At 38.8% G+C, this 20210-nt stretch overlaps 1 protein-coding gene across 10 annotated transcripts in view; it reads left to right on the forward strand.

Annotated features, from left to right (window-relative positions):
* hdac4 (histone deacetylase 4) overlaps positions 1 to 20210 on the forward strand; it is a 497199-nt gene that overhangs the window by 144904 nt on the left and 332085 nt on the right. The gene's annotated exons all lie outside the window — the stretch shown is intronic.

Genomic DNA, 20210 nt, shown 5'->3' on the forward strand with positions numbered 1-20210 from the left:
TATTGTAAGATTTATTTAAATAATTTCCGAAGTGTTTTTGTTTCCATACTTTGTGAAGACTATACTAATTCTTATGGTACTTAGATAGCATTCAATAATGTGAAGCCAATATTGGTTTTGGAAATAATCTACTGACCTATAATCTCTGTCATTGATCATCCCAGTAGTTTTCCTTTTGAATACTGTATTTGTCAACTACTATTACATGTCACACGGGTACCAACTTAATGAATTTAAATATCTGAATGCCAACGGTAAATGCAGTTGAAGAAATTGTAACATATTGGGACTGTTTGGATGAGTTTCCCAAATGTGAGGGGACAATAATGATGAAAATATCAAGAATATACAAAAGAAATGAATGTACAATGTGATAGGGAACACTAATTTCACTGAGTAATTTGGCCACTACAGAAAACGTTTAGCTTTGGAACCTCATAATGTGTAGCCAGAATCAAAATAAGTTGGTATATTTTAAGGTTTCTGTTGGGATTTTCTCAGGGGTTACTTTTCATTCTCACTAACTCAGTTATTAAGTTTTGTTGATGTGTGGGCTGCTTTGATTTGCACAGAAGCAGAATTGGAAAAATTCAACAATATCCATAAATATCACTTCCATTCCATTCAGTATAAAGCCACCATATACAAGCATTAATTTCAAGACACTACAGGCTTTACATTTACACATGATAAATGGAATAAGTTAGCAACAAATTATAAAAACAAATAGAGCACACTTATATATGCCCTGTGCCCAAAACGCCAACATTGTAATATGCTCCCCATAGACTGGGGGGATTGTAGCTCAGTGATTGCATGTGTGTCTCTAAGAGTTACTGCATTTCATAATTCGCAACATGCATGATGCCTAAGGGGGTGTCCTGTTATCAGGGATCGGCAAGAGTGCAGATTTGAGGTTACAATCAGATCAGCCATGTTCTTATTGAATGACAGAGCTGGCTCAAGGGACTGAATAGTTTAATTTTCCATATCCAAATGTTCTTATGTATGGATGTGGGCTTGCTTGCTGAGCTGAAAGTTTTGTTTTCAGGCATTTCGTCACCATACTAGGTAACATCTTCAGTGAGTGTCTCAATGAAGCACTGGTGGTATAGCACCTGGTGTGGTGATGAAACCTCTGAAAACAAACCTTCCAGCTCAGCGAGCAAGCCTACATCCAGAACGTCAACCTGAGCTACAAATCTTCTCAAAAGTTCATAGATATCTTTGTATGCATGCATGTTGAGATGTGATAACATAAAATGTAAAAAATCTGAAATAAAACTGTTCCATATTGAATTATCCATGAACGGTGTTGATTATAATGGAACATTCAGATATGCCCTACAGCTCCAATACCTCAAGCATTGCTTGGCTGAACCTCTGGCATGATCCCAACCGTCTTGCTCATCACCTTTTTCCCCTTCTCCCTGTATATCCATTCACAAACTGCTCCATTTCTATATTTGATGCTTATAGACTTGCCTGTATAAAGTAAGAGAGTGAACCAAGCCCTAATTGGATGAATAGCTCATCACAGATTTTGACTGTATCACATATGGAGGTATTTGGGGGGGGGGGGGGGGGGGTCAACCTTTCCTTGTTTGATTGACCCATGAGTAGATTTTTCTGGGTAATTTCCAGGGTGCATCTGTTCTCCATCCTACTATATTTGAGTATTGGTACCTAGATTATTTTAGTCTTAACACAGTCTTCCTTGCTGAAATGCATTGAGAAGCCTCTTTTACTTGAGTACAGTTAAAAAAACAAGTGATTACAGCTGCAGAAACCAAGATATTAATAGTATGGCTTGCAGTGGCAGAATGTAATGTTAAGAATTTATAGTATTTTAAATCTATCATGACTGTACTGAATGCATGCAAGAGTTACCTAAATATGACTTCACTCTTGTCCTGTGAAAGCACAATATATTTTAATTAAGGCCTCAGTCTTTATAATTTATGTAGTGTAGTGGTAATGTCTCTACCTCTAAGATATCCTGGTGTTTTTCTAAGATCTAATTATGACGGAGCCCCACATTTTTACAAGTTGCTTCTTGGAAGATAATTGAATACTTAATATTTGGACTTTGTATTCTCTTTAGGCCTAGTGAATGTTTAAGCATCACAGTACCTTGAATACATAGCTTTCAGGAATTTTCACAGGAGTTAGACATCATCCAATGAATGAATTTTCATCATGAACTCTGGCCTAGATTCTAGATTCATGTGTTTGACTTTTAATTACCCTCTGAAATGGCCTAGTAATACTTAATTCAAAGACGTTTTGAGATGGGTAACAAATGCTGACCTTGACAACAATGCCTACATCCAATGAAAGAAAAAATAGCATGAAATAGCGGCAAGGTGGCTCAGTGGCTTGCACTGCTGCCTCACAGTGCCAGGGACCTGGGTTTAATTACACCCTCGGTGACTGTTTGTGTGGAGTTTGCACATTCTCTGTGTCTAGGTGGGTTCCTCCAGGTGCTCTGGTTGCTTCCCACAGACCAAAGATGTGTGGGTTAGGTGGATTGGCCATGCTAAATTACCCATAGTGTAGGGGTAGGTGGATTAGCCATGAGAAATGCAGGGATAGGGTAGAGGGATGTGTCTGGGTTGGATGCTGTTTGGAGGGTCGGTGTAAACTTGATGGGCCAAATGGTCGTCTTCCACACTGTAAGGGTTGTATGATGAATACACATAATTAGGTTTGCAATCTGATCTCTCAATTTTTTGCACTTGATAAGCACATCCACAGTGATATTGCTGCATGGTTGTTAACAAAATAGTAAAGCAAAAGCACAGTTAGCTGTATGCGCTCTACTTCCATGGTTACTGCCTATTGCATAGTCTGTAAAATCGTGTGGAAAATGGGTGAAAATGTCAGACAGCAGCACTGTAGAAACATTAACGTTGCTTATAGAGGGGGAGCTGTTTTCATGGTCAGATCAATAAATGACAACAGTCCTTCTACCTATGGAATGTGTCTATCAGATTTAAGCACTATATATAGCACGGCTAGTGTGAGAGACAAATAGTGGAGCGAAGTAGTGGAAGCATAATGTATTTTGGATAATCCTGTTCACAATACTGGGTGTGATTCAAAAGCATACACTGATGATTCCGTCAACATTGTTGATATTAAAGCCTTGGAACTGTAGTTATCTCTAAACTGTTAAGGGAAGCGTGGACTGTCATCTTTAAATGAAACTGGAATGTGTCACCTCACTTCTTTATTATTCTGAAATAGCATCATATTTAACCTCAATTTCTTTCATTATGTTGCATCTTTGTAATTGACAGCCATGGCAATGACAAATGATTAGTTGTTCATGCTCTCCTGTATCTCTGTTGTAAATTCTAGGACTCTGCAGTACAGGAGTTTGGTAATGACTGTGTCTATACAGTCCAGTCACTGTGATTGTGCACCGACCTTTGGCTTGGTAAAATCTGACAACGATGAGATGAGTGACCAGTTACATAACAGCATCGAAAATAGGAACAGGAGTAGGTCATTTGGCCCTTCAAGCCTGTTCCTCCATTCTGCATATTCTTGGCTAATCAACCTACTTAGTATCCTGTTCCTGCTTTCACCGCATACCCTTGATCCCTCTTAGTTTCCTTTTGGAGGTGGATCAAGAGGAAATAATGCCTTGGCGCACACTGTTTTCTTTTTCTGGTAGTGGAAAGAAATCTTTTAGCTCACAAGGAAACATCTTTAACAATGCAGCATTCTGTCACTACTGCACGCAAATAATGGCTCAGAAGAAGTGCTTTTGAAGAAGTGCTTGAACCTACAACCTCAATCTAAGTGCCGGAATTCAACCAAGCTGGGAGAAAGCATTTTCACAGAAGTCAAATGGATAGAATTTGCTACTTGTGCAACATTACTTCATGTAACCAGTGATGAAGTTGCTCACATGGTTTAAAATCTGCTTTTGTTTGAATCTTTCTTATCACAAGTGATGCTTCATTATAAGAGTGGGACAATTCCCAATTAAATGCGTATGGGGTTGACCCAGGATTATTGGATTGACACAAGGGGAGTTTGTCAATTGCACTGTTTCAAAGGGAAGTAAATAGTGTTTTTAAAGGTATTGGATGCATTTGGTGATTTCTGATGTAAGTGTCAACTTCTGAGTGTCTAGATTTAGAGACTCTTGGGCTCAAGCACTTTTTTTTTCCCAAAAAGATGTATGCACACTAATGCAGTAGTTCTACTTTGTCAAGGCATAAGGATGGCTTTATCTGCAAAAAGGGGTGTTTGGGGTTGTTTGGACAATAAAATTATGTAATTATTGCTGCAAAAGTAATAGTCTGCACAGTAACATTCTGGAAAATATGTGGCAGGCGGTTAGTATAACAGCTATTGTTACTGTCTTGTTTTCATTTATTAGCTATGTTCTGTTCCCAATGACCTTTTAAAATTAAACATTGACTACATTTGGAATATTGTTAGAGCTATTGCCTTTTCAAAATGAAAGTATTACTACAACATTTTGTGACAGATTGCACACTTGAGATATCCTGCACAGTTTCTAGTCTTTTCTGGGGATGTATACACGAATGATAAATTAACCTGTTTTTCTCAATTGATCTATATTTTGAGATATATCCATGAGCCAGCTTCTGATATCTACATGACTGTATTAACCCAGTAGCAGAACTTTGCAATGTAAACAAGGCATCAGTTTGGTCATGAACACGAGTCATGGAATTTGAACAGCACTAATTTAAAAGTGGTGGGTTTTTGAGAGAGTATTGCATCACGAGAAGTAGCTGAGAGAAGAGGGCAGTGGGGTTTGGCAAATAAGCAAGAAGATTGTAGGGCATGGGAATTGTGGTGAGGAAGTTCATCTATCACTGTATTGCCAGCCTGGTTCAGTTACGGTGAATTGAGTCAGAAAATTATAGGTTACTGTTATAAAATGAATTTGACCCCCTGCTCTGAGTACTAAAACTGAAACCCCCAAAGAGAAGGGTCTTGCCCTATAATCTGTAAAAAGAATGTGAAAAGTGGTGTAACCTGCTCTGCAATAACTTCTAGTTTCTAAATAAAATAAATTCTTGACACACACTTTAAAATCAACTAATAACAATTTATTTTTCTACTTTAACAGTGAATAAATTAACTAACCAAATAAATCCCTTCTAACAACGAACTATTCCTGAATTAAACAAGATTCTAATAGTATGCTGTTCCAATGAATATAAGTCCCACTCATACACAAAAACAGCATTTAGTCTTTCAATTACAGCCAGGTTACGTGCCTTCCAGAATGTTCTGTGCCTTCTTCCATCAAATCTTCTGTTAGGAACAACTTTTTCCTCCCAATTGTCCGTTGTTCTTCTGCCAGGAATTTACATTGTGCCTTTTTTAAGACATATTCTGGATTAGTGGTGCTGGAAGAGCACAGCAGTTCAGGCAGCATCCAAGTAGCTTCGAAATCGACGTTTTGGGCAAAAGCCCTTCATCAGGAATAAGGGCTTTTGCCCGAAACGTCGATTTCGAAGCTACTTGGATGCTGTCTGAACTGCTGTGCTCTTCCAGCACCACTAATCCAGAATCTGGTTTCCAGCATCTGCAGTCATTGTTTTTACCTTTTCTAAGACATAGATGACTGAGAGAGCCAATTTCTCTTTCTAGAGCTGAGGACTCTCAGCTCTGGCTGATGGCAGCTAGCTCTGGGATCTTTGTCCCATTGTCCCCTTCTTTTATATGCGTGGTGCCTTAACAATATTTCTTACATAGGTTTCGTCCTATTTGTCAAAACCATCAGATTTAAATTTAGATTTAACTTAGATTTTGGTATCTAAGGGCCTGGTTCAAATTGATTGGCTAAATTCAAAACTTGTGGTCTTGATTTAAAAACTGCTGTTTGGCCTGCTAACTTTTGAATCAAAGGTTTCAGTTTAGGTGTTCTCTGTGCACCTGCAAACCCCTAAGCTGTTGCTCACAGACATGCATTTAAAACCTCTAAGCATCGAGAAAATACCATCTTTTAAAGGGACTGTGCACTGCTTTTCCCACTGGCATTTAAAAATTTTACAAGTACCAAATTTTAACTTCCTGCTTTCCAATCTACAGTTGGTCCATGCAACTTTGCAACAGTTATCCCTGAGCGAACTGAGCACTTAATCTTTGTTGCCACCTCAGTGCAGATCAGAAAGTATCCTTTTAATGGAGGTTTTATCTTTCAGATTGAATGATAAACTGAAACCCAGTTGGCCTGCCTCTTCGTGACATGCTCAGCATCACAGATGCAATGTTTTGGCCAATTGTAAAAGGCAGGCCAAATCCAACCTGGCCAATTATTGCATGAGTAGTCTACTCACGGTCATCAGCAATAGAATTTGCAGAAGTGGTCATCGACAGTGCTTTTGAGTGGCGCTTACTCAAAAGTAGCCTGTTTTCTAAGCTCAGTTTGGATTCTGCCAGGACCACTCAACCTCTGACCTTATTGCAGCCTTGATCTAAACACAGACCACAGAGCTGAACTCTAGAGATTAGGTGAAAGCAACTATCCTTGACACCAAAGCATTATTTGATTAGATTTGATTAACCTTCTGGACTGCAGTATTGAGTTCAAAAATTTTAGTGCTTGAGCATCTTCCCCATGGTTTCCACCACCACCACCTCCGCCCCCCAAACGTGCACACACCAGGCCTTTTTATCACACAGTCTATTACTACACACAACCCATTGTAGACCCCATTAGCAGCTATTCATGCTCCTAGGCTGGCTGTTGTCTACTAATGTCTGTCCAACTGTTCCTCTCTCTTTTGGCTCTAGCTACCATTGGTTCTGAAGAACAGTCACTGGACCTGAAATGTTAAGTCTGATTTCTCTCCACAGATACTGCCAGACCTGCTGAGTTTTTCTAGCAATTTCTTGGAGTCATTGAGTCATTTTTGTTTTTCTTTGTTATTACTTGATTAGAATTTCTCATGGTAGTGCCTTAGACACAACCATTTTTAATTGCTTCGTCAAAGACATTTCTTCTGTCAGAACTACTGAGGTGGGCATGTGGGCATGTTTGTTGATGATGGCACAGAGTTTAGCAACATTTGCGTTGACTCATTCTGAAGAAGTCAATGTTCATATGCAGCAAGACGTGAACATTATCCAGGCTGTGTTTAAATAGCAAGTAATATTCACACCACAAAATTACCAGGCATTGACCATCTCTAAGAAGGGAGAAACCAACTATCTCCCCTTGACTTTCAACAACATTACCAATGCTTAATCTCCCACTTTCAACATCCTAGGGTTACCATTGATTAGAACCTGAATTGGGCCAGCCAAATAAATACCGTGGCTACAAGAACAGGTCAGAAGCTAATAATTCTGCAAATCTCTTTCTCCCCATTGCTGTCCACCATCTACACAGCACACATCAAGAGTGTGATGGAATACTCCCCACTTGCCGCATGAGCTCAGCTCCAACAATATTCAAAAAACTCATTACCTGTTAAGACATACCAGTTTGTTTGATTGGCACCCCATTCACCAGCTTCCATATTCAGTCCCTCCACCAACACACAGTGGCAATAATCCATACCATCTACAAGAAGCACAGCAATAACTCTCCAAGACCTTTCCAACAGCACTTTCCCAACCCAGGATCTCTACCACCAAGAAGGACAAAGCTACAAAGCTCCCCTTCAGATAATGGATCAATCTGCCTTGGAATGATATTGCTGTTCTCTATTGTTGTGTCAAAATCCTGGAACTCCCTTCCAAACAGCACTGTGGGTATGCTTATCCCAGGGACTGTAGTAGTTCCAAGATAGGGCAATTAGAGATAGGCAATAAATGCTGGCCCATAAAGTGCTGTTGTTCACATTTCTTGAACAAATAAGAAAATGTAAAAGGCTCAGTGACTCCAAACGAAGTGGTGTACATGCGTTTTGGTGGTATCCTGGAAATCACATCCTTATTATTGCTACTATTTGCTGTTCATGTGACCTTCTTTATATATACTTTGGCAACAGCACCTGCCTACATAAGTGACTGCTTTTTGATTCCCAAATAAAACTCTGCAGTGACAATGAAAATCACTAAGAAGTCCCGCACAAAGCATAATCCGCAAAAAATGGATACTGAGGCAATGAAGATTTTGAAAGGGATGATAAGCTTGATGAAAGATTAGCAAAGGGAGTTGTTGAAGTAGCAAATTGTTAGCTATGAATTTCAGAGCACCTTGATGACTGTTGTTGGACATTGATGACAGGACAGATACATGAAAGGGCACTGTCTGGGGTGGCTGTGTAGGCCTAGCGAAGGTTACAGATACAAGAGGACATGAGACCTTGAACAAATTTGAATACTAGGCTAAGGATTGTAAATTTGAAGGCGCTAGGGACCAGGAATAATATGGGTAAGGTTATGACTGTGCAGGAATGATGTGGCATAAGAGTTTTGGATAAGCTGAATTTTGTGAAGAATGGAGCCTGCCAGCTGTAGATAAGTGGATGGAGGTTAAAAGGTAAAAGTTCAGGAAATAAACTGAGTAACTTGAGCTTGAGTAATCAGGGCAGTAAACGGATATTCATAACCAGCATTTAAAGTTCTTGAGAGGTAATGAAGATCATGCATTTGGAGGAAACTTCTTGTCACACCAAGTTGTATATGAACAGTAATCTGATGTTTGACTTTGATTTATTGGTGTCACATTTACCGAGATACAATGAAAAATGTTATTTTGTGTGCTATACGAGGAGACCATATCATACAAAGTGCATCAAGGTAGCAGAACAGAGTATAGAACAGCGTTAAAACTGTAGAGAAGTTGCAGCAAGGAAGAAGCTGTTCTTAAATCTCTTCATATATGTATTTAAACTTTTATATCTTCTGACCAAAGGAAGAAGGTGGAGGAGAGTTAATATGTTGATTGTTTTCCCAAGGTAATGGAAAGATGGAGTCAATGAAGAGAAGGCTCGTTTGCATGATGTGCTGGGTTGTGTTCACGACTTTGTAGTTTCTTGCGATCTTGAGATTTTGTGATGCATTCAGACAGGGGAGTCCATAGTGACACTCGGCCAGTAATCTCAAACATCAGGCTCTAACATTCTGGGACGTTGGTTTGATTCCCACCATAGCAGGTAGTGAAATTTGATTTCTATTTTTTAAAGGATCCGGAATTAAAAGCTAGCCTAATGGCGACCATATAACTATTGATTATCATAAAGGTACAACTGGTTCACTAATGTCCTTTAGGCAAGGAAATCTGTCATTTTTACCTGGTCTGGCCTATGTGTGAGTCCAGGTCTACTGAATGTGGTTGACTCTTAACTGTCCTTTGAAATAGCCTGGGAAGTCACTCCATTCCAGGGCTATTAGGAATTAGCAATAATTAAACATTCATTCCATGATTGAATAGAATAAAATACAAGCAATGGCAAAATAAAGATAAGTGGAGTTGGTGTGTTGTCAGCATACACGTGTTAGCTGACTGCTTGGTGCTCATGTATTTGGATGGTGTTGACAAGATACAGCAAGTAGGTAAGAACATGGGGCTCAGTTCTGATTTCTGCTTATGAACAGTTTTTTGAAAAGTAATCTGGATTTTTTTCTGATATTTTATAGCTGCACATTATTTCTCTTGTACAACAAAGTAAAACAGTATGCTTCCAAATTCCTCTGTCTCCCAGTCTAAAGATGTCACAGAAATCATTAGGGAATAGCATTGATAATACACGATAACTCTGATGACTTAATATTCATCCCAAGAATGCCACAAAAACGTATATTATGCATGAAGACATTTTGCAAACTGTTAACTTTTAAGGTCGTTTTGAAGACTTGCTGTAAATTGATTTCTGACCAACTGTGATGCCCTTTACAGGAAATCTGTGGCAGAGAAGAAAAAGTGAGACTCTTCAACCAGATTGATGTATCTTCATTGAGCTAAATGTCTAAATTAGATTTAAATCAAGTACAGAATATTTTCCAAGATTGAAAAAGAGAATCGAGGGGGGCGTTAGAAAAAATCTGACACTAAGTTTATAAAATTAATTCTTTTGAGCCAGAGAAGCCATATGACAGTAATTATTAATGTTCACATTATTAGAGATTTACTTTCACTTAAATGTACCAGCCCTACCTGTTATTGCTAATCCAGTGGGAAATATGGGCATGTGCTCTAAATTGACTCTATTGCATATCTTGCAATGTTGAGTCAAATGAGAAGATACTGTTATGGCAAACTGTGACAGAGTGGGATATCTCTGACCATCACTTTTGGATTTCTCATGTGCAGACTTCAAAAGTTGCTGTCAGATTTACTCCATAGTGGTAGTGAGTGTTAGCTTCACCATTATTATGAACATGAAAGCTAGACATTATTGTGTTTGAGTTTTTTGTTTAAATGTAATTTTTTTTCCCTTTACACGAATATGACATAGGATTGACTGCATGAAATAAAAATGTGTTAGCATTATTAGTTGTATTGAATAACTATTTTAATGAACTGTTTTGTTTTGTCTAAGATTACATTGTCTCACTATCTTTCTCTGTGAAGTAAGATAAGCAAATTAAATGTTGAGTCTGAGTTCCAAAGCCAGCTAGAGGTAGATGGAGTGGCAAATATTTCAAAGGCTCAGGTGAAGTAGAAGGGGGCCACAAAGAGCCCCAAACTCTTCTATGAACTGTTTACCTGCTGTGAACTCTCTGCTTGCTCCGAAAAGCTTACAAGCCAACATGGTGTCATTGTTTAAGAAAGATGGTAACGACAAGCCAGGGAACTATAGACCAGTGAGCCTGACCTCAGTGGTGGACGAGTTGTTGGAGGGAATCCTGAGGGACAGGATGTACATGTATTTGGAAAGGCACAGACTGATTCGAGATAGTCAACATGACTTTGAGTGTGGGAAATCGCGTATCACAAACTTGATTGAGTTTTTTGAAGAAGTAACAAAGAGGATTAATGAGGGCAGAGCAGTATATGTGATTGATATGGACTAAAGTAAGGCGTTCGACAAGTCTTCCCCGTGGAAGACTGGTTAGCAAGGTTAGATCTCATGGAATATAGGGAGAACTAGCCATTTGGAGACAGAACTGGCTCAAAGGTAAAAGACAGAGGGTGGTGGTGGAGGGTTTTTCAGACTGGAGGACAGTGACCAGTGGAGAGCCACAAGGATTGGTCCTGGGTCCACTACTTTTCATCATTTTATATAAATGATTTGGATGTGGACGTGAGAGGTATAGTTAGTAAGTTTGCAGATGACACCAAAATTGGAGGTGTAGTGGACAGCGAAGAGGGTTACCTCAGATTACAACGGAATCTTGATCAGATGGGCCAATGGGCTGAGGAGTGGCAGATGGAGTTTAATTTAGATAAATGCAAGTTGTTGCATTTTGGGAGAGCAAATCTTAGCAGGACTTATACACTTAATGGCAAGTTCTTAGGGAGTTTTGCTGAACAAAGAGACCTTGGAGTGCAGGTTCATAGCTCCTTGAAAGTAGAGTTGCAAATAGATAAGATAGTGAAGGCAGCATTTGGTATGCTTTCCTTTATTGGTCAGAGTATTGAGTATAGGAGTTGGGAGGTCATGTTCGAACATATAGGATGTTGGTTAGCCCACTTTTGGAATATTGCATGTAATTCTGGTCTCCTTCATATCGGAAGGATGTTGTGAAACTTGAAAAAAATTCAGAAAAATTTTAAGGGATGTTGTCAAGGTTGAAGTGTTTGAGCGATAGGGCGAGGCTGAACAGGCTGGAGCTTTTTTCGCTGGAGCACTGGGGTCTGAAGGGAGAGGTTTACCTTAGAGTTTTATAAAATCATAAGGGCCATGGATAGGGTGAATAGCCAAGGTGTTTTCTCCTGGGTAGAGGAGTCCAAAACTAGCAGGCATAGATTTAAGATGTTATGATGTTAAAGGTGTGTACTGTACCTTTAAGAGAGAGTGAATGCAGGCACCTGTATGTGACAGACTGCAGGCACAAAGTGTACTGGACAATTTGGAGATGTAACATTTGAGCTGTAACTCAGATATTGAGTTGTTTTCACATCAATTCAAATTCAATCAATCAATTTAATTTATAACCCAAGGTATTAAAACCCAGTCAAATTTGAATTCTACTGTTTTGACAACATCAAACCAATGGGATATAAAAAGCAGGAATTTTGGACAGTTTGCCAGAGAAAGAGCACCATCTGCCATTTGAATGACTGCCTTGCAACCCTTATCTCTGAAAGGTACTTTTTTCATATGAAACATCTTTGTAGCAGAAGACCAAAGAGGACTCGGGAATCTGTAAACAGAGGAAGTTTGTTAGTTGCAGATGACAACTGGTTTTGAAAATTGATCTGCTGTAAATTTAATATGGGCTTTATTGGATCAGTATATTGTTATAGATTGATAGGTATCTTTTTTTATAAGAAGGGAGGCTTACAATTGTACTTAGTTGTTGTTTAAAGTTCTCTTTTGGAGTTATTGAATAAAATTGTTATTTTTTCTTTAAATAGTGGAATTTGGATAGTCCTCTGTCACTCAAAGTTTAACAGATTATGAGGCGAGGTGAGATTTTCTGTGTGTTTTGTTTAATCATCAGAAGGTTTTACCCTGTGTTGTAACAAAAGTGAGGGGGAAAGATTTAAGAGGAACCTTTGGGACAACATTTTCATGCAGAAGGTGGTGCGCATGTGGAATGAACTACCACAGGGAGTGGTAGAAGCTGGTTCAATTACAACATTTGAAAAGCACCTAGATGGGTCAATAAATAGGAACTGTTTAAAGGGATATGGGCCAAGTGCTGGCAAATGGGACTAGATTAATTTTGATATATGGTTGGCGTGGATGAGTTGGAGCTAAAGATCTGTTTCTTTGCTATACAGCTGAATGACTCTGAGTCTAAATCTCTTCCGTGTACACTTGTGGTTTCAGTGCTTTTACCCATACCACACAGCGACAGTTTCAAGCCCACTACCACCACAGTGTTATGGTAATCAAGTAGTTTATAGAAGAGCACTAGTTTTGAATTTGGGCGAGCAGTGGGCTAGTGTTTGAATGTCAGGCTCACCCCGGCTTGTTGTGAGCATAGAGCATATTTGCTCTGACCTCAATTATAAGCTTGAACAGACTGACTCCTGAATGCTGCAGTAGTAGTGGTCAATATTCGTAGTGGGTGCATCAGGTAACCACTATCAGGGACTGATGGGAACATTCCCAAACCAGCATAAGTCTTGGACTTGTGATGGTATCCCTTGGTCCAAGGCAATTGCAGCACACAACCTTGCAAGTTTAATGGATGGCTTGTGTGTCTCTTGGCTCACAAAGAAATCTTTTGAAAATAAAAAAAAATCATTTCAGGTTCTCTTTCTTTTTGATGAACATTACAAGGATTATGTATTGTTTTCCTGCACACTCTATTTGCATCTAGCAGGGATAAAATAGTGGCTTTGGTTTTAAATTTTTAGATAAGTAGATAATGAGAAAAGATTACTTCTTTAATCTGTTGAATTTCCTTCATTCTGCAATGTAAATATTAACATTTGTCTAAAATTAAATGTCCATTTTAGAAAGAAAATCTTGAGTCTTTGCATTCTTCTATTTTACAGGTTTGTTGCCAAAAATAAGTATGTCACATGCTAACAGTGCTTAGGGATATAGAGGAGAGATTGACCAAAGGGCACAACTGTGGGCCAAAAATTTGGTCATAATTCCAGAATTTCTGATACCCTGTATTAATACATATTTTTCACTATGCTAGCAGGAAAATACTTTGTAGTCACATCATATTTTAATACTTTTATAATGAGTACATTTATAAAAGTTATGGTGCACTTTGAATTGCAATAAATTTGACATAAATGTGCAACATGTTTTGTTTCATTTGCTATATTATGCACAATAAATCCATTTGCCTTTAAAGTATTTGCACACCAAGCATGTTTAACTACAAATTTTATTCCTCATCAATTCTCTTAAGTGGATAGACTACTTTAAAATTTCATCTGAATAAACTAAATTAAGTCTTGTTAATTAAGCCATAGCAATGTTTTTAGAAAAACATGAATTAATCCCAAAATGGATTTTATCATTAAGGGAAGAATTTATATTTTAATACACATCACCAATGAAAATAAAACTACCTATTCTATATTTGTACAACTGTATATTTTTGGTATGCTTTTCTATAATGACTTTATTAGACAGTGAGCAACGTTTTGAATTCTGGGGTTGACTTGTGCTGCAACCATCATAGGTGCCATATTACAAAACTGACAAGAACTTGTTTTGGACCTCTGGTCAGCTTTTGAAGAATACACACACTTCTTGGACTTTTTAAAGAAAGTCTGCTGGGACCTTAGCTTGGATAGTATTTTTTTTTAACTTCAGTCAGAGAATGTGAACTTTGCTGGCTGGGCCAGCATTTTTTGCTCATCCTTAATTGTCCATAATTGTCCTTATGGTGATGAGGTGCTGCCTTACAATGCTGCCATCCACTTTTATGTATGTATGGCCACAGTGCTGTGACAGAGGGAGCTCTAGGATTTTGATCCAGTTGTTAGGTTCTTTTTCTTGAGATTCTTACACACTTGATGCAACTGCAACATGCCAACTTTTGTGAACCAAAATTTTATTAAGAAGTACAAGCTTTCTGGAGGAACCATTAACTCACTTCACAGGGCTTGCGGAGTCATGTCAAAGATCTCTCTGAGCAAAAGAAACCGTCCTTCCTTTATGCAGTACAAGAGTTTATCATTACAGTCAGTAACGCCCACAAGACGATCCCCAGCCATTCCCCCACAGTCACATGCCACTCAAGACTCAATGTAGTGATCACATCATTTCCAGAAACAATGTAATGTAAATCATCCCTAGATGGCCAGATCTGTTGTGAATCTTTTTTTAACTGCATGGAGTAGTCAGAATTTGAATTGCAATGTTCTTATTGATTCTGAACAGGGAATGGTAACATAAATGCTTTTACTCTGAATATCGAGGAAATGGCCATGCAAATGGCTCTGAATCGCAAGGATGGGAATGTAAATTCTTTACATGCTACGTGTAAGACATAGACATCCCACCCTAAAACATGTATACCACTCTGCCCTCAAGACATCCAATTTCCTGCAGGTCAGCAGACCAAATTAACCCTTTAATTATCTCACAGTGATAATGAAAGAATGGCAATATATCCATTTCAGGAAGTTGAGTGGCTTCGAGAGGAACTTACAGTTTGTGGGATTCCCATATATCTGCTCCCCTTATCCCTCTACGTAGTGCTTGGAAGGCACTGCTGTCTTTGGAGCCTTGGTAAAATTCGACAGTGCATCTTGTAGATGGTAAAGACCACGATAACTATGCATCACTAGTGGAGGGAGTGAATGTCTAATGATCTGTTGCCAATTAAGCAGACTGCTTCATCCTCGATGGTGTCAAGCTTCTTGAGTGTTTTGGAGCTGCACTATCTAGCGAAGTAGAGAGTATTCCGTCAGACTCCAGACTTGTGCCTTGTTGGTGGTGGACAGGCTCTGGGGAGTCAGAAGGCAGGTTACTTACTGCTTACTGAGGTATCTAACAATATGAGTCTATGACACTATCTGTTGATTGCAGTAAGTTTGTTACCTTTTTTTTTAGTCAATCTGTTAAAATCCAGAAGAAAGAAAGAGCACTCAATATGACCATTAAAACAATAATACTAATTTGGAATTTTAGGTTATTTTGGCTGTAGGGCTAGTAGCATGAGCCCACACTTCTTTAAATGGAAGATTTTAAATGGCACGTTCATGAAGACAGATTTGTGTGCTATTTATGGTAAAATGAAGGGGATAATAGCACAGAAATTGGAACACCTTCTGTAGACTCATGTATTGTTCACATGCACAAAGGTCAGTGAAGATTAGGCTCAGAAATTGCCAAGATTAGCAGAGCCAGATGGAGATAAATTTACAGAATTGATAATTTCTCTGTATGCAACATCTCCTATTTGTGCATTAAATTGAAGTTTGATCTTTCTTTGTAGTCTGATCATAAAGTAAGATTGAATTTGTTGAACCTTTGAAGAATGCTGGTTCAACAACTTGTCAAATCAGATTTTTTTTCTCTATAATGTTTTCCCTTTTGGATAAATTTAAAGATTACTGGAATTGGATTTATGAGAATTGATTTGTGCTTAAAAAATTACATATTTGCAGGTAATTAGCCAATTTGTGCCAAGTAAATTTTGAAATCCAAAGTATTTCTAGTGTTTTCTCCAGTTAACTGTAGTTGATAACAAATGTTAGTATTCAGCCATATTAAAATAAACCCTATATTCAGTCGTCAGATTCCAAGGAGTATGCATCTTCTTCCCTTTATGTATTAACTAAACTATTAGAACAATGATTTTGCAATATATTTAAAAAATCATGTATTGTCTGACCTACATGTACAATGCATTAAATTTTAAGTCTTCATACTCATCAAGTGTTGCTGAACAAAGAGACCTTGGAGTGCATGTTCATAGCTCCTTGAAAGTGGAGTCGCAGGTAGATAGGATAGTGAAGAAAGCGTTTGGTATGCTTTCCTTTATTAGTCAGAGTATTGAGTACAGGAGTTTGGAGGTTATGTTGCAGCTGTAGGGGACATTGGTTTGGCCACTGTTGGAGTATTGCATCTCCTTGCTATCGGATAGATGTTGTGAAACTTGAAAGGGTTCAGAAAAGATTTACAAGGATGTTGCCAGGGTTGGAGGATTTGACCTATAGGGAGCGGTTGAATAGACTAGGGCTGTTTTCCCTGAAGTGTCGGAGGCTGAAGGGTGATCTTATAGAGATTTATAAAATCATGAGCGGCATGGATAGGATAAATAGACTAAGTCTTTTCCTTTGATTGGGGGAGTCCAGAGCTAGAGAGCATAGGTTTAGGGTGAGAGGGGAATGGTATAAAAGAGACCTAAGGGGCAACTTTTTCACACAGAGGGTGGTACGCGTATGGAATGAGCTGCAACAGGAAGCGGTGGAGGCTCGTGCAATTGCAACATTTAAAGGCATCTGGTTGGGTATGTGAATAGGAAGGGTTTGGAGAGATATGGGCCTGGTGCTGGCAAATGGGACTAAATTGGGTTGGGATATCTGGTCAGCATGGACAAGTTGGACCGAAGAGTCTGTTTCTGTGCTATGACTCTAAACTATTGCTATGCTTAACCTTATCTTAGCAATCTTCTCCTTTCCCATGTCAGTCACCTCTTCTTGACATTTCAGTCTGCAAATCCCTGATTTGTCCAGATGACCACAGTGACCCTGACTTACTCTTCTGTGAAATACCCTTCCCATCTTTTCAAAACCTTCTTAAAATGTCATTTGACCAAGCTATCTGTCCTCCTTTAACTTCTTTCCCTAGGTTTGGAGTTCAACTTCTTTGTAAAAACAATGACTGCAGATGCTGGAAACCAGATTCTGGATTAGAGTGGTGCTGGAAAAGCGCAGCAGTTCAGGCAGCATCTGAGGAGCAGGACATTCGACATTTCAGGCAAAAGCCCTTCATCAGGAATAGAGGCAGAGTGCCTGAAGCGTGGAGAGATAAATGAGAGGAGGGTGGGGGTGGGGAGAAAGTAGCATAGAGTACAATAGGTGAGTGGGGTTGGGGATGAAGGCGATAGGTCAGGGAGGAGGGTGGGGGAAGGTAGCAAAGATTATAATGGGTCAATGGGGGTGGGATGAAGGTGATAGGTGAGAGAGGATGGATGTGGAATCGGAAACGTCGATTTTCCTGCTCCTCGGATGCGGCCTGAACTGCTGTGCTTTTTTAGCACCACTCTAATCCAGTTCAACTTCTTTGTCAATTTGTGACGTGCTTTGGGGGTGTTCTTTACTTAAAATTCGTATGGGAGTGGTATTTATTATAATACACCTTTTTATCTTACAGAATTGCTGCTCGATTATTAAATGCCAATTTCAGTGTAGATTAAGTATATTAATGAATTTGAGAATTATGGGTATTAATGCTTTGTCATGATCTGCCATATTTAGTATAAATATTCTTTGTAACAAATTAAGAAGATATGCCTATTTCATCTGTAAATACTATATGTTCGTGAGTAATGATTTTTTAAAAATTGGCTCATTTAAATTTAATGCAAAGCTAATAATTAATTTACACTGTTGTAAATGACCTAATCTGACTCGTTATTACTTTCACTGCCCTCACTTCTGTAAAAAAAAATTCGCAGTAGGGTTCCTACATAAAATTTGCTTATAATTTATAATAGTAAACTAGTTCGCAAAATTTGCAATGTGCTAACGTTCATGTCAGATATTTTAGCAATATAAGTAGCCCATAGAATATAGGTCCCCTTTATATTCTAATAACTGGCGACAACTTGACAATAGCATCTCAATGAGATGAGGGTTTTGAACTTATTCTCACGTCCACCCAGTTCAGCTGCCTCTGAACTATGGTCTGACCTGCCAGTTACCAGTGATGTACGCATGTGTAAAAAAGTTATGTAACAAAATTTGGGCAAATCAGCAGCGAAATGAAAACAGACAGATTTACAATTTCAATTGAACTGGGATATTTTGTTGCCGAACAAAGGCTCAATTTGCTACTTAGTTTTAATTTTCGAGGGATTTTGTGGAAACCCCAAGCCTCTCAAAATAGAGGAGAATAGGTACACTCTAATGCAGATAGGTCTTGGTGAACTGTCTTGTGCTTTTCGATTGTGCCTGGGGAATCCAATATGAGAGCTGATTTGTGTTCACCAACTCGCTTTCTCCCGCTTTGAATGTAAATAATATGCAACGCAACTTTGGTGGTGCCACATTGAACGGTGCTGTTCTGCTTGCAGAATATACAATGACTTTATTCTGTTCGCAAGAATTGAATGAAATCGGGTCATTTCCTTGCTGATTGCGTCATTATCGCCTGCTAGTGGAGGTGCTTTCTGTCTTTATACAATGTGTTGGTGAAAGCTGTCAGAACAAACTCGGGGGTATATTCCAAGTCTCAAGCGTTTCATATTTTAAAAGAAGCGGCGTTACTTACTCGTGCATCGCTGTAGATAAACAGTTGATTGGATTTTGTGCAAGGTGTCACAATGCAGAAATTTTCCAAGCCGCCTGCAAGTACAGGAATCACTGTAGGTGGGACGTGCAGCGCTTCTCCAAGCCGGACCTCTTATTTTGATTGTTATGTATTTTTGCGTGTGCTTGAATATGCAGTAGACGATAGTTTGTGTTAGCATCGATAATTTCGAAAAGGGTTAGAACAATTTGCTTGTTGGGCGATGTCATGGAACTGAATTATTTTCTGTTTAGGTTTGATTTTCTGTTATTCTATTGTAATAGCACTTTGGTAATTATGTTACATTTTCATGCAACTGAATTTTGACGGCTTTCCGATGAGACGAAATTAGATTTTAAGAACGGCGAGTAGACGGTAGCACCTCTATCACCAAAGGGTTAAATGTGTGAGAGCGAAGTGAAACTGGAGAATTGGCAATCGAACGGAGGTGAATTCCAAAACAAGTTGAACTGCTGATAATTGTTTTCTTTTGTATTAGTGTGAAGCTGAAAGGAATCTGAAATAGTCCGTCCAATGCGAGAAAGATTCACAAAATGTCATTGTAAAACGAAAGCCTAATCTTCCAGTAAAATAGATTGTCATAACCACCCATCCAGCAGAGAGTGCAGAATAGAGTAAGATGACCCACTGTATGTGTGGGTAACAGATTCGAAAGTTAAATGGTGTACATTCCTTCTGTGTATAAGGCGATTTGAAATAAATACGTTGTTCTCTCGATTTCATTCACTTTTGTTATTCTTTTATGATGATGACGTTTCCTGACCAGAAACAGAACTATTTCTCACTGACCCTTGAGTCCTAACATACCGCGTCCCCCTTGAGTTTATGCATTTTAATCCCCTGCAATGTTCAGGCTATTTTTAGCTCCCACCTCCCAGGGTTCGGTTTCTGTCAACAATGAGCCACATTTTCATGTGATTTACCGACAATGAAAGGTCTTTCTTTCTCTGCCTCCCCAGTGTGTTTACTTGTCTGTGGCGAATGGTTGAAAATGTATTTTCAGTGACTTTGCCAATTACAACTGCATTATTAGAGTACAGCTTGGAAAACGACGAGAAATTCTGATAATTTAGCGAAATGTAATATTACAGATTCCGAGGCGGCTCCATTGTTTATGATTGGACAGTCTGCTTCATATCTAGCTAGTCGTGCGCTGCATGTAAACTTTTGTTTTAAAAAATCAGTCAAAAGTAC

This window comes from Chiloscyllium punctatum, chromosome 10, assembly GCF_047496795.1.
Source record: "Chiloscyllium punctatum isolate Juve2018m chromosome 10, sChiPun1.3, whole genome shotgun sequence".
NCBI classification, from domain to species: Eukaryota; Metazoa; Chordata; class Chondrichthyes; order Orectolobiformes; family Hemiscylliidae; genus Chiloscyllium; species Chiloscyllium punctatum.